We start from the raw sequence: 3442 nt of genomic DNA, 5'->3' as shown, positions 1-3442 counted from the left end.
CGTCGATGTATCCGTCTTTATTCTGTAGAATCCGGTTATACAGTTTTCGCGCTCTTCGCCCTTATTCTGAATAACGACGTATTGATTTTTCGATCGAATGTGGTTCGATCGAATCATAGCTACCTTTGATTTTGCTAGCGTTATGGGGAATACAAATGAAATACGAGTGAAAAAACGATACGACGTTATTCAAAATAAGGGCGCTTGTTTTGGCCTGAACTTGCTGTACCAGGGACTTTTTCGGCACCTTCTGTTTCTTGTACGTTTTCAGGGAGTTCCGAACTTTGATCCGTTGAATCATCCCGATGCTGGTTTTGAACTGCTTGGCCAAATCCCGCGTCGACGTCGATGGGTTTTTCCTGATGTACTCAACCACTTTTAAGTCCCGACCGGGCTGACTGGGACCCGTTTTCCTACCGGATCGGCGCAAATCCTTCATGGAAAGGGTCTTACCGAACTTCTCGATAATATTTTTGACACTGGTGTGGTGCACTTTCACGCGTTTCTGAGCACCAAGTGTGCAGAATTTTCTTTCGCGTTTCCGGATCAATTCGACTCATCATTGAAACGATAAACCGTACCGAAACCAATCGACGGCGCAGCTGTTATTGACATGTAAACAAACAAGTCACTGCAAAAAATTAAGCCGTTTCAGAGTAATAACTGTTTGAATGTTGCTAACTACTTATCGATACACTCCTTATTATCAACGTAATCCAATAATTTATTGTGACGATTCATTTTCAAATATTTTTATGAAATCAGGCATCTCCATGTTATGTCGTTTCGCCTGAGAAATTGACAACTACCCCATGGTAAATTTGGAGTGCATTAGATTAATTTCCAATTTATATAAAATGAACTCGATTGATAATAAGAAACTCGCTTCAACCGAAATCGCAGAATGGTTGCAATGGTAGAGAAACGCTATAAAAATAACTGCTTGCATACAAAACTTGAACACAAGTTTGGCGAAGAGAAGCTTAAATATCGATATCCGTATCGCAAGCTTAAATATCGATATCCGTATCGTGTACAAACATATAATTGCATACATTTGGGCTATTGGTTTAATTTTGTCGGCTACAAAACAAATACAAATCACGACAAATGAAGTTTATATTCTGGGTTCGCGTGTTCGGTTTTGGTTCCTAATAAAGTTCAATCTAAGCAGACTCTCATGTATTTGCGAATTCAAAAGTGCGACGATTGATTGAACTGTTTGATTGCAGATTATTAGAAATTTTGGTTGCCTTGTTCCACATCAATGGTTCGAACAACCCCACCCAAGTAACATTTTTAATATTATTAAATACTTGTAGCTGTCTTCAATGCTACATAATAAATCTTGCAATAAAACTTTAAACTCCACGAAAGTCTACTGAAAACCTCTATAAGAGCATGTTCCTGCAAAGTGGACCATTCTTCATAAGGTTTATAAATCAAAATGAAGAATCAGCATAAACCTGCTTTAAAACTCCAAATTCAAGAAAATTTTGAAAACAGGTTTACGATCAACATGAAATTTCTTTGGATGGAATGAATTCCGCTATGAATAAACTGTCGTTTTGATGATATTTTTCTTGACTATGTGTGTCATGTCTACTTTGAATGCAATCAGTAAGAATATATTATATTTTAATTACGAGTTTGAGAAATTTTCCGAACGTAAAAACTTCATGCGCTTTTATTTTTATCGTAAATGCAAGGATAAAAATAAGAATTATAACTAATCGCCTTGAAATAAATGCGGTTTTTGCGAAAGTCTCCATGATTTATGAAAATTATTTTTTGTGATTCATCGTCATTTTTGTATAAAACTATTCTGTGGCGATAAAATATGTGCATACGATCTGAAAATGAATCATGAAAGTCCAACATATTTCCTCGTTTTTGCATTTCGAAGTTTATTTGATGTCAATAAATGCTACGGTATGGAACATCATAATGGCGGCCATAAAATTTCTTTTAATGCAAATTACACTTAACCTAAGAAGCAATAAATCGAATAGCCTACAACTAATGTGTCATAAATGTACTTTAGAACCCTCAAAATTACTCTGAGTGAAATTGTCATAGAATGAACACGCACACACACAAAACTAGATTTATGAAAGAATTTAACGGACAATAATGTTTTAAAGAAAATGTTTGAAAGCAATATTAAGAGTGTTTGCATGGTTTTATTCTAGTGCAAATTGTTTTATTTTTATTTTATTTTTAGTGTAGGTAAAGGGTTTTATAGAAGCTTTAAAAACTATGATATTACTGGTTAAAAGAGATACTTATTATAGTTGTCATAAAACCGGTAGTGATGGAGAAATCAATTACAAAACTCCTATAAATTATAATCAAAACCATAAGGCATTCGAATTGTTACTTGGGCATGGGGCTGATCCTTGTAGTTTTTTTTTTTTCTAAATTTTGGATTGCTGGCTTTTATTTCTTAGAATATTTAGCCTTCTGGTTAGCAGCAAACAGAGATCGCCTTAAACATTTTCTTATTTACAATCTATTTCAGTCTTCGAGTCTTCGAAAAACAACAGTTTTCGGTCTGGGTTGCTATTTTCAAACTATCTTCAAACGACGACATTAGCAGTTACTGAAGGGTAGTTAAATTTACGATACAGTTCTGATGGACGAGAGGCAGGTAGACCTGTGCCCCGCCGCCACCGATAATTTCGACACCGCCAATTTAAGAAAACGATGATCAACGTGACGGCTGACACATTTTTATCATGCCGCCGAAAAATCTTATCAATGTGGAAAATTGTGTAGTTTTCATGAAAATTTATTGAAATAGTGAATACTATTCATTACTAATTTTCAAATAATCACACTCATATTCATCTCAATTTCTCCTCTAATTCGCTGCTTTCGAAACCATTTACCATCTCTAATCGCTACGTTGGCTTAAGTATCCATAAACATTGGGATCGTTGATTGTAGGTCGAGTAAATAATGGAATAGAAAAATTGTCCTGTGTGAATCAATATCAACATTAATAATATGCTTATAATTGATTACATTGAATTGCGCCGTCGATATTCTAAGGAAATGGCGTCACGCCGATAGCCGCCGATGTTGACAATTTTAATCGGTGCACAGGTCTAGTGGCAGGTCGTATCGTCGATAAAATGATGATTTGCATAGAACTGATAGATTGAGAATCATTAGTTTCATCATAACATTTCATAAACCCACCTAATGAAAAAGATATAGTGTTCTTTAAACGGGATTTTTGGTAAACTCTTGAAACAAATCAATAAAAAGCTTATCGGTCCCTTGTGGTTAAAATCATAATGCAAAATAATGAGTATCGCAATTTTTTTGTCTGAATGTAGAATACCACCAGATCATTACATACTTCTTTTTGTGGGTATATTTTCGATTAATATATAAAATTACGGCTGATATAACATTTACATTTGCGACTGATATA

Source organism: Malaya genurostris, chromosome 1 (assembly GCF_030247185.1).
Source record: "Malaya genurostris strain Urasoe2022 chromosome 1, Malgen_1.1, whole genome shotgun sequence".
Classification (NCBI taxonomy): domain Eukaryota; kingdom Metazoa; phylum Arthropoda; class Insecta; order Diptera; family Culicidae; genus Malaya; species Malaya genurostris.
This window is presented reverse-complemented; position numbering follows the sequence as displayed.